A 12,347-nucleotide genomic window follows, 5' to 3' on the forward strand; every position below is an offset into this window, starting at 1 on the left:
CTGTTCTAAATGTACCTTAGAGGGATATTTTTCAAGTTTTTAATATTCTTATCAACATATGAGTGGACAAATATGCTTTATATGTGTGTTTATCACGCTCCATTGTTCCCTCACTCGAGAACAAGACTGCAGTCGCTTACCGCACCGTTGTGACGAAAAGGGAGCTGAGCCAGAAGGCAAAGCTCTCTGTCTACCGGGCCATTTTCGTTCCTACCCTCACCTATGGTCATGAAGGATGGGTCATGACCGAAAGAACGAGATCACGGATACAGGCGGCCGAGATGGGTTTTCTCCGCCGGGTGGCTGGTGTCTCCCTTAGGGATAAGGTGAGAAGTTCGGTCATCAGGGAGGGACTCGGAATTGAGCCGCTCCTCCTTTGCGTCGAAAGGAGCCAGTTGAGGTGGTTCGGGCACCTAGTTAGGATGCCACCTGGGCGCCTCCCTAGGGAGGTGTTCCAGGCACGTCCAGCTGGGAAGAGACCAAGGGGTAGACCTAGGACCAGGTGGAGGGATTATATCTCTTCGCTGGCCTGGGAGCGCCTTGGGACCCCCCAGTCAGAGCTGGTTGATGTCGCCAGGGAAAAGAAAGTTTGGGGCTCTCTGCTGGAACTGCTACCCCCGCGACCCGACCACGGATAAGCGGGAGAAGATGGATGGATGGATGGATGTGTGTTTATTATCATTTGAACAATGACAAATATTCTCATGAATATTAAACACAACAACCTCTGAACATTACAAATATTCGCCTCAATTCAACCTGGAACCTCTCTCATACAATAATACAATACTGTGTGTGTGTGTGTGTGGATGGAGATGGACACTGTGATGGATCGTTAGAGCTATGTGCAGCTCAAGGCATATGCTCGAATGGGAGCTGCCTGGACGCTGCAATCATGTTGCGCGCACTATCCGTGCGGAGTGTGCTGACTTTTCGTACAATGTCCCACTGTCTGGCTACCTGCATAAAGTCAAGTGCTCGGCGAAATGTCGCTCCTCTGTTTTCATTGAAACAGCTACTTATATCCGTTAGCGCAGCTCGCTAGCACCAGATGCTAACAACAGCAATACACGTAAGGTATGCCTCGCTCGCTCGCGCCACACATACACACACCCTCCCGGTCCTCCCGATGGCCAGTCGGTGCCTGCCGGTGAGCGTGGAAGTGTGGTCTGCCGGGTCTGCCACAAGCGGGCGGCAGCAGCGGGGCTGTCAGCATCAGCTTGTAGATGGTATTTTAAACTCGATGCTCTCTGACGGGGCGGCCGAGGACAAAAAGTACACATGCGTTAATCGCGTTAAAATAATTAGTGGCGGTAATTTTTTTTTGCTTTAACGCGTTCATTTTTACTGAAAATAACAAGTCCAAACTGACTACAGAGGACATATGAGAGTAAGCTTTGAGTGACCCTCATGGTTTACGCAAAATGTGTTAATTGAAGCACACATTTTTTATAACAATACAAAGTGTGTAACCTGACCACTCATAACTTTAGAATTGTATGGCAGTTTACGGTATTTTTAAACTGTCACTCTAACTTTGAAGCGATTTGTGCCTTTTGCCTTTTTGATATAGTCGAAATTCAGCAGATCTATTTTAAGATCATTTGATCCTTGCTGGTTCAGCTCTAATTTACTTGCAACTGATAAGTATTGATTACTTTCTTAAAATAATCATTTTGTCTTCATAAGCAAACAGTACAAAAAAATGTGCTCTGCTCAAGATACTAGAGCCCCTAGTGAGATATTAAAATGTTGGCATAAGCCCCCGCCTCCTCACAAGTGCATCTAGATCGATTGACGTCTAAAGGTAGGGACACACCAAGCTGACACCAAAGAACTGACACAGTTGTGTCGCCTCACGTCTCCTGCGTCTTGGCCATGTGTCGCACTGGAACACACCGCAAAGACCGCAATAACTCTCCTTACCAGCAGGCGTCGGTAGTGTGTATTCGTCATTCAAAAGAGGCAACTGGAAGATAGACTGCGTGATACACCGAGAGAAGAAGAACAGACGGCGTGATATAAACAAACAACAAATAGCGTGTGCGTTCCATTTTCACTCTACAGCGAGAAGCTCATGGGGCTTTCCCGAACCTGTGTCGAGATCTGGAGTTAAATGAAAGCTCAGATTTGCCTTCTTAATAGTTTTTTTGGGTCCCTCACTTCCGTTTCGCTTCTCATGCACTGATTCGCTAGCTGAACAGCCAATCAGAGTGATTTATTTGACCGACAGCCTTTGGCCGATTGCCTACCGATTCGACTTGGTAGGTTTTCGGTCAAAAAGGTGTTGGCACGGCCGAAAAGACACGACGGTGCGGGACACACCAATCTGAGTAGGGCGACAGGACACTCATCGTCGACCTGACATCCATCGACGGCCAAAATCGGCTTGGTGTTTCCTTGGCTTAATAGATTGAGTTACTGAATAATCGACTCTAGAGTATTTGGGAAACTCTTTTTCAAACGGCTTTAATAAACCAAAGATTCATGGGTAAAGACTAAAGAGTGATGCTTCTACTGGTACCAAATCACAAAGCATAACAAGGCTATTTACCTTGTTCTCACCGTTGTCATTGACACAGTTATGATCACATTTTACAAACCATGGCAAAACGACTTTGACTAGCGCAGTTGTTTGCCAGCTGTAGCCACTTTTTCTGCTCTGGTTTGCAGCCTATCAGAGAACAGTTAAACACTTCCTCTGACTAGATCCCTACAGGGACACAAGATACTGCTGAATGTGGTAAATATGCAGTTATCTCTCTCTCTCTCTACCTCTGCTGCCCTGTCTCTCGTTCAGCTCTACGGGGATAGAAGGAGGGGAAAGTATGACCCTAGGGGTGTCTATGACGTCCTAAATCCTCCCATCCTCACCCCCCTTCCTCCTCAGACCTGTACTAACACTCCTCCAGGGGTGCCGTGTGTGTGTGTGTGTGTGTGTGTGTGTGTGTGTGAAGGGGGGTGCTGACTGAGGTCCTGGGTGGCTCACTAGAACTGCTGTGTGTGTCAGTTCCTGCAGGAAGCTAGAGTCCCATGACACACACATGCACACACACACACCTATCTCACACTCTTCCTACCATAAAAACACGCTGTCCCATATTCCCTTACTCAGCCACTCTTTCAATTTGAATCCTACCATCAATTCCCTCTCCATCCATCTCTTCTCCTTTCTTTCTCTGTCTCTTTCTGCTTCTGCTTCTGTTTCCTCATTGTCTGTCCCTATCTCTGTCTCTCTTCTTCTGTCTCATACCTTTTTTTTCCTACTCTTTATCCGTGCTCCCCTTAGAGTTTGTGGGAGTGTGAGAAAAGGAGTGAGAATTGCTGCCTATCCCTAATTCAAGCAGACCTTGTTTCCTTTACTCCCAGGGAGATGGTGTCCACAAGGACAGAGTGGGAGACTAACACAGAGAAGGGAGAAAAATAGTGTCCCATACTTTTGTTAAATTCACAAACTTCCAGCCCTCCTTTTTCTTTACTTTTTTTTCTTTCTCTCTTTTATTTTCTCTGGAAAATGTGTGTTGAGTTTGGACAGACCCGCGGGAGGGAAGGCAGAGGGAGGTGGGAGGGTGACTCAAAGGGGAATAGCATCGAGCCAACCTACTCTCTTCCTTCCCTACATCACCTCCTTCCTCCTTTCCTCCCTCCTGCCCCAGAGAGGAGCCCTCGGAGGTCGAAGGTGCCCCAACACACTCTGTCTCTCTTTTCCCTTTTGCCCAACCACCCCTCTGTGGGACAGAAAAACAACTTGTCCCCTAGCGTCCTCCCCTTTTTTCCGTCTCTTGTTCCCTTGCTCCCCTGGTGTGCTGGGAGAATAAAAAAAGGATGAAGTTGCCAAGGACAGAGAAAGGGAACGGTTGAGAAAAAGTTGGAAATTACAGGGAGCAGCAGGGTTGCCAGAGTTCAGACTTTAAAGTATGTTCATTGTCATAAAGGAGAATAAACCCGGCAGCAGACACATGTCTAACCAGACAAGAGTACACTTCAGAGGCTTGTGTGTGTGTTTGTGTTCACCTTGAAATCCTACTCTCTTTCTCTAGAGTTTTGTTTTTCTCAACTCTTGTCTTCTATGGACTACATGTACACACTCTTGCTGTTTCACACCGAGACACATACAGAAAGAGCCAGTGAGTCATCATGGAAAAGGTTTGTCAGGTCCCCAAGCTGAAACTGAGAAACCGAGACCTTACTGCGTTATTGTTCTTCACCGCTTAATAACTCTGTGTGTGTGTGTGTGTGTGTGTGTGTGTGTGGCCATCACTGGCATGTCCCCACCTAGCAGATGATAGAAAAGTGTATTTGTGTGTGTCAGATAAGAGGTGGATACATTCAGTTTACAGGCTATATTCCTTAACAACTGTAAATATTTTGTCTTCTCATAGATCCAAACAACAACAAATATGTACATTGCATTTTCACAGTTCTAATAGTTGACTATTCAATCTTAGGAGCCTGATTCCACTACCAATCTCAAAATGTGTTTATAAATGAAAGGATTACGCCATTTATGGGTAAAGGCAGGTGCTGAATATGGGGATGAAGAATGGTTTCTCCCAATACAGAAATATAGATATGAAGCCTATTTAAGTATTAAACTCAGCCGATTAACAATATTGTTGATACAAATGTGACCCAGGTGTTTTCAATCAATCACAATAGTGAATTGAAAGACCATCGTAGCAACCTCTTGACGATAGCTGTTCTTTTTTGAATGATAAATGAGAACAACAAGATAAGGGCCGTTTCTCAATGTCGAGTATACCTGCTGCAGAGCCACTATTTCAAGTATACTACGTCATCGAGTGCTGCCGAAGGACTGTTCCAATGTCTAGCATACTTGGAATTCTACCGAGGCCGGCGTACTTCGTTGTGGGAAATTTCGAGGCTGCACATGTGTAGTCTTAAAATCCCCACAATGCTTTGTGCATGGACCAATTTCCAACATCTTTGGCGGAGGCTTGAAGGTATTCTTGCTTCGCTTCTGAAGCAACTGACTCGGAGGCACATGTGCTGCCAAGCAAGCATACTCGACATTGAGAAACGGCCAAGGTGTCCCTTTATAAATCAGAGTCTACATTAATGATCAATTATATAAGAATGTAGCATCATCAGAGCACTAAATGTATTTTAATTTATGAATGATACATATATGTATATATACATATACATGTATATATGTAGATACCTCACCTTCCTGTCTTTTCCCTTACAAACTGTTGATTGCTGCAATTTAAGTTAGATCAACAATCATGGAAAGCTTGCAGTCTAATGGCGCGTTTCCACTGCAGCGGGTAGCTCGCTTTAAGCGTGCCGAGCCGTGCGGGGCCCGTTTTTGGTTGCGTTTCCACTTGGCGTAGTACCGGCTAGCGGGTCCTAATTCACAGTTTTTCTGGCCCCATAACATCGTGGTTCTAAGGCCAGGAACAACCAGGCTGAGTCGGGCTGAGCATGCTAAACTAGAGAGAGAATCGCTGGCAAGGTGGCTACAACTACAACAAGATGAACATATTTGACCGTGATTTAATTGTAATACATGTTTCAAAATGATGCCGAAGTAACAACATACTGATACCGGTTAGTAAAAACCATGAATTAATGCTTTGACAAGTCTGCAGACAGACGGCAGGCGAAACACCTTTTAAAATGCGTGTTTTCTGAATGGAGCTTGGCCAAGCTAACGTTATATATGCTCCGACCGTCCACACTCACAACAACGGCCTATACAGACATAAATAAACCAGCGACTGTACTCGCCATGACACAGGCAGTCTGTGGTTTGTACTCGTTTAACTTCTGTCTAGTTTCTGAACAGATATGAAGAGCTGTGAGCTCTGAGTGCTAAGAGCTAACGGCTGTGTTGTTTTTCTGGGGTGCTCATTGAAGATGACGTCACGGCTCCGCCTACACTCCGTTACTATAGTAACTGCCCCAGTTCCTAAACTGTAATGGAAGCGCAGCATTAAAGTGAACCGGGCCTAATAAGGCCCAACCAAACCGAGCGAGGCCTGCAGTGGAAACGCGCCATTAGAAACCCTGTTCTCCTCTTTGCAGTTCCCTTATTTTGTTTTTATCACAACACTCTAGTGTTTGAATGTGTGTGCCCATGTGCATTTTGTATCTATTATCTTTATGGAAGTATTTACCATTTTATTAGATGTTGACAAAGGGGCAATTTCTCTATAACAACCCACATCCGTTGTCTAATTCTAACTTAAAAACACACCGTATGTGCTGTTGTTGTTTAGCAGAAAAGACCCGATGACCGGCTAGCTTAGCAGCTGGCGTTTGCGTAGAGTCCCTTGGAATCTTTATCTTCGAATCAATAGTTTGAGTTGTGTGGATTTATAAGTAAAAGGCAAAGATACATTACGAAAATACTGTTTTTCGGAAATGACAAGAAAAGAGGGGAATCGTGTTTAAAATAACATAAAAAGACACATTTTGGTCACCCAACCAGACAAACCTGAAATAAAGACACATTAAGGTAGCTGAACACAATTTAATGACAAATAATAATAAAATAAGAGTATGACTCGGTGTGCGTCTTTGTGCTTGTTTTTCCACCAAGAGGCGAATGAAAAGCAAAGATAATTCTTATATACATTAACTTAAAATCTCATCGATCTATTCATGTATTAATAAGATTAGACAAAATATTGTTATGCAGTGAAGGAAAAGTTTAAAAGTGTAAGTAATGAGCAATTGAGAGTATGAAAGGCTTCTCCTGGTTCTGTGTTTAATCTCGGTGATGGTCAGAGCTGAGAAAAACAGGACACTGGCCTTCTCTCTCTCACTTCCTCTCTTTCTTTTCCTCTTCCTCTATCCCGCTCTCACTCGCTACCCTCTGGAGGTCCATACTGTAGTTTTAATTTCCCCAAGGCTACAACAGGAAAACAGTTCCCGTGTGTGTGTGTGTGTGTGTGTGTGTGTGTGTGTGTGTGTGTGTGAGTGAACTATTATTGCCTGCTTTTGACAGCATCTGTGTTTTTTGTCTGTATTGCAGCATTTAAGCCCTTTGTCTGTGTAATTTCTGTTGGTGTGTGTGTGTGTGCATGTCAAATTCAAATACGTGAGCAGCTGTTAGCTTGAGTACGCATTCTGCGGATCTGCTGAATTTATGTGTGTTTTTTGCAAATACACAGCATGTGTTTGTTTGTGTGTTTGTGTCTGTTCTGCTGCCTTCCATGACGTGAGTGGCTCTTTCATCATCCTGTTTCCAGACATTGGAGTTGGGTGCTGCTCTCCCTTGCCGCAGCGAGTCCCAGGGGTGTGGGTGTGTGTGTGTGTGTGAATGTGTATCTGTGTGTGTGTTTGTGACTGGTACTCCGTGGCTCAACGGACCTCCTCCCGGGGGGAGAGGCCTTGTATTGTAAAAACACTCACACACATACAGGCTATGGTGGGGGGAAGAACATTATGGAGAGGGGAGGAGGGGAGGAGAGATGGCCTCTTTATATAGCCACCACACACACACACACACACACACACACACACACACACACACACACACACACACACACACACACACACACACACACACACACACACACACACACACACACACACACACACACACACACACACACACACACACACACACACACACACACACACACACACACACACACACACACACACACACACACACACAGAGAAAGCAGAGAAAGCAGAGGGTGAGAGAGGGGTGGGGGAGTCATTCTCTCGAGAGACGAAGAAGAGCAGGCCTGGGTTGTTGTGTCCAGCTGCACCTGTTCAGTGTGTGAGTGTGTGCACTCTGTGCCAAATGTGTCCACCATTCTTTCACTTCTAAAAACATTTTGAGTTCAAATAGGGGGTGGGTCATTATCCTTACAGCTACTGTCTCACTCAAGGTAGCACATGTAGCAAGCCAATGCCTACGAAGTTCACTTTCTGAATTTTTGTTGGGCACTTGATCATTCATTAATGTCGGATTTAAACCTGGGCCGCCAGCTTTACCAAGTGGGCTATATTGTGGCCCCACTGTATCGTTTTCTTTTTATAAATGGCTCACATGCGGAGATTTGTTCGCCTTGCTGACAGTTATCCCGATATACTGAATAGTATCCCTTGTCTACTTTTACCTCTCATATGGGCAGATTCCGACCTGTTTCAGTGCACACAGTTGGACTTTCCAGATATTACTTCACAGGAAAATGTAAAATAAATCAGTGCCATTATTCATTTGAATTAAACTTGTCCTGACTAAAAGGTCTCGACTCAGAAAACAGGGCACTGCAATCCATGTTATTCAGGTGATATTTAAACCTCATGTCTGGATTTTCACCTTGCTAAAAGTGAAGGTGCCCAACCAGGTGCCAGTGAATCCCCTTCCAATATGGAGCAGAATGAAAGCCTTGTGTCAAGACTGTTTGCTTTCTAAACATTCTGCTGGAAGCTGCTCACACACACCTTTCCCCTACCTTTTGATGCCTCTTTTAGGCTCACACAGACATAGATGTGTGTGTTTCTGTTTTATGTATACTTGGCCGACAGATAGACATCTCTCTGAGCTGAGTGTGTCCCAGACAGGCCACGGTAGCAGCTCCTGGGCTGCCAAATCTAACACTTGAATAACTCCATTACCTTTGCAGCCTTACGGTATGTTTTATTCCCCTTTAAGTCTCTCTCTAGCTCTGGTACTCTCTTTCAGTGCACTTCCATCACCCAGGGGCAGTTCAGGAACATTTCCCAGTGTTCATTAGCTCCCTAGTTTTCTTCCCACAGGATATATAGAGATGTACGATGGTCATGCTGACTGTGTGTGTTTGATTTCTGCTGTTCCAGTTTTTATGTTTCGACTAGCTTAACTTGGCAAATGCTCACAACAGCGCCATGACACCAAAGTCAGACCATGGGACAGACTGTATACATATTAAATCTACTTCGATCCAATTTTGGAGGTTGTTTTACATTTTATATTCCACTTTTAAAAAGGAGTGGGACACAAAACCTCTGTCTGTGGCTGTCGTACTCTCTTCTATCCAGTATGTTTAAGGCCTATTATCATTTAGCTCACTAATTACATCAATGAACTAATTTTAACATGTGTAATGGGAAAAGACACACAGCTAGCAAACACTGCTATGCTATGAACACACTCACACATCCACACACTCTTCTGTGAGCCTAACGAGTGGTGATTAGTGGGTCTCAGCTAGGCGTGGTTAGGCTGTGTAACATCATTCTGCACTGTGGACTCTGCTAATTCACTTCTCTTTATCTAATTACCCAGGGTGCGCACAAGCACAGACTCACACACACATACACCAATGCACTGTGCACACACCACCTCTCTCTGCAGATATGCAAAGTGACCTCATTATTCCCGAGGTATCCATTTATATATTTATATTTGTTATCTGTTAATAAACAGTCCATTGTCCTCAGGTTACTGAAGCTGGTGGGTACAGCCAGGAATATGGCTTATTACTGTTCCTCTTGAGACGCAGTGTGAACACATCTTTTCCCCACATCCTTGCCTGATTGTACAAAGACGCCGGTATATGGAAATTGTCTCAACAACAGCTGGAAATACCTTTATCTGGAATGGGATGAGGCCCAGTTAATTGTCCATGAATGCATGACAGCAACATACCTTGAAAGATCACATAGTTATATAGTAAAATGGGATAGTGTGGGTGATTTATCCTATCTGCTATATTGATCTTTTATCATGTTGACCAATACGTTGACTGCAAGTTCAGAAAGTGTTTACAAATTGAGATGATCCCTGTGGATAGGATGTTGATGCCTTTTTCACTATCAAACTCAATCAATGTTACGGCTTAGAGAAGGAGTTGGAAATGTCAAAGTGAGTCGTTTAAGTTTGCGTTTCTTGCTGCGTAGGTTTTCAATCCTAGTCATAAGGACACAGAATGCTTCTGGTTTTCCATTTGATCAGCTAGTTAATTCCCTTTTAATTATATTCACCCTGCATACCAGGTGTGATTCACCCCCTCCTTACATGCCTTGAATACAAATCAGCAGGGCTCTCTGTGACTCAAGGACCGGTAGAAAAAGCCATCTTCTGCTTTTAGGTGAAAATGATTAATTTGTTCATGTAGCTTTTCCTCTCATTTCAGTTGTGGAATGTGCATTTGTCATATTTTCTGTAGTTGAACTGGTTGTGATTATGACCAAATGTGTGTCTCTGTGGATGACTTAAGAATTGTGTGTGTGTGCGCGTGTGTGTCTGAGAGCGTGTGAGATAATTGTTCTTTTTAGAGCGTGTGTGTGTTCATTTGTCTACAAGTGACTATAGCTATATGCTAGGGATGTGCATCTCCATCACTGAGGCCGATGCGATGCGCATCTCGATACGTTGCCAGGATACGATACATTAACGATACATTTGAAACACCAGGCGATGCGATACGATACGATTCACCCCTGTTGCGATACAGTTCGATACGATTTGATTCAACATTATGCGATTCGGTGCGATACGATGCAAAAATAATGATACTTCAATTTGGTACGACAGAGGATTTTTGTTTTATTCCTTATATGCAGCAAATCATACATTAACAAAAAAGTGCTTTACATATTTGGTACTGCACATCCCATCATGCCGTTTACTTTTTTACCTTTAGAAGCTCTCCATAGTACAGTACAATTGTATAACACCTCACAGTTAAACAATGTAAGGATGCATTGCTCATGATTAACAATGTGCAAATAACAGCTACCATAGAGCCATGCCCATACAGCTGCCAGCCTGATGTGCTTAACACTCATTCATAGGCTGACTCACCAGTGAGCAGAAAGCAGTGGGTTCTATATGAACAATAAAGAATACAAATAACCTTTCACAAACAGGTATTTCATAACTGCTTACAGTGAGGAAGACATTTAAATTAGTATTGGCCGTCACAGGCTGCTGTAAACTAAACACCACTCTCTCTGACAGAACACCTCACTGAGTGATTTAACTCATATGTCTCCTTTCAGGTTTCTCTTTTCAGCCGCAGACCCCATGTCGCCTCTTTATGTGCGTCGCTAAGTTCCTCATACTACTTGTGTACTTTAAAGCGGCTCGGCATCGTTAACAATTTGCGAGCGATTTTTCAAGTTGACCGTCTGTAGTATATAGTGCCGCGCACATATACCATCAGGACGTTACTGATGGGGTGCGGCTGCGGAGTGATACTGTGTGTATGCAAGCCCGCATCTTGGACGGATCTATGTATCATGGCTGTAGACCTGTTAAGTAATAAAGATACCTCATACTAGTGCTGGGGGGAAACGATTATTTTGAAAACGATTAATCGGGCGATTATTTGATCGATTAGTCGACTAATCTAACGATTATTTTTCTGTTGTTCAATTCATAAAAAACGTAATTTAAAAAAAACGTAATGTAAAACTTTTTTTTTTCACGATACTGTGTCTCAGGGGATCTTAATATTTAAGAACCTATTAATGTGTTATACCAGATATTAACGGAAATAATCTCAGCTAACTGACGATACAAACCATGTTTACCAAAACAAAACACAAGTCTCATAAGAAGCATCTAAATGACCCCTGAGCGAAAAATGCTAACGGACATTGGCACAGAACTCAAGATAAAAGTACCCTTATTACTTATTGTAGCTGCACATACAAGATATCCGATTAAAGCTGAGGTTCCACAGAATATGTAGGTATATAGTATCATCACTGAGCGATCCGAACTCGCGACAGGGGAAGCAAATACAGTCATCACAACACGTACCTTTACAGAGCTTCTAGGGAGATCGTCTCACCACCGTAGCTGTCAATCTGATCAAAAGACGTGTTCAATGGCATTAAAATGAGAAAAAACGCTGAATCGGTTAATCCATAGGTTTTTAACGTCTATGTATAAAAAAATGATTGAATTTATAATCCATAATTCCATGGATGTGCAAATACACACACACACACACACACACACACACACACACACACATACATACATACATACATACATACATACATACATACATATATATATATATATATATATATATATATATATATATATATATATATATATATGCCTGCTGCTTCTTTCTGGTGTGGTGCGGGTGGAGTGGTGTAGCAAACAAAGAAAAAGGTGATGTGCAGGCTTTTTGTCTAAGAGAAATAAGAAAGACAACCAAAAAATATGAAAATATAACCATGTCAAGCTTACGCAGATACATTTGAAAACTGTTAACATTAGAAAACTATTCTGTTCACAATGGAAATTATATTTTTTTGAAACTAAATCCGTTTTTTAAAGTGGACTCTCTGTCAATGTCTACAGATTGGGATCATTTGCGACCATTACTCCCTCCCACTGTAGCCTATGGCCAATAGAA

At 43.2% G+C, this 12,347-nt stretch overlaps 1 protein-coding gene across 5 annotated transcripts in view; it reads left to right on the forward strand.

Moving 5' to 3' along the window:
* znf423 (zinc finger protein 423) overlaps positions 1–12,347 on the forward strand; it is a 155,218-nt gene that overhangs the window by 38,481 nt on the left and 104,390 nt on the right. The window lies entirely within an intron of this gene.

The sequence above is a fragment of the Pseudochaenichthys georgianus genome, chromosome 6 (assembly GCF_902827115.2).
Source record: "Pseudochaenichthys georgianus chromosome 6, fPseGeo1.2, whole genome shotgun sequence".
In the NCBI taxonomy this organism is placed as follows: Eukaryota; Metazoa; Chordata; class Actinopteri; order Perciformes; family Channichthyidae; genus Pseudochaenichthys; species Pseudochaenichthys georgianus.